Genomic DNA, 326 nt, shown 5'->3' on the forward strand with positions numbered 1-326 from the left:
CCGCTTCACCAGGAAGCCCCTTGGCATGGTAGAGTCGGGAGCGCTCAGGGGCGAGAGGACAGGGGGCGCCACGGGGGCTGAGAGCCGGCCAGCGCTGGAACTACTCGAGCTTCGCCGCGGCGGTCATGCCGCGGCCGCCTTTATAGCTGAGACGCGGACCCGGGCCCCGCCGGGCCGCCTCGGGGCCCAGCCGGCCAATCAGGAGTGGGAGCGGGCGCCGGGGGCGGGGTTCGCTCCCGGCCGGGCGAGCGGGAATAGACGAATCTGGCGGCGCCGCACGCCCCGCCCCGCCTCACAGCGCCTCGAGCGGCCCCCGGAGGCCAGCC

The sequence above is a fragment of the Carlito syrichta genome, unplaced genomic scaffold (assembly GCF_000164805.1).
Source record: "Carlito syrichta isolate Samal-C Ts95f unplaced genomic scaffold, Tarsius_syrichta-2.0.1 Scaffold315592, whole genome shotgun sequence".
NCBI classification, from domain to species: Eukaryota; Metazoa; Chordata; class Mammalia; order Primates; family Tarsiidae; genus Carlito; species Carlito syrichta.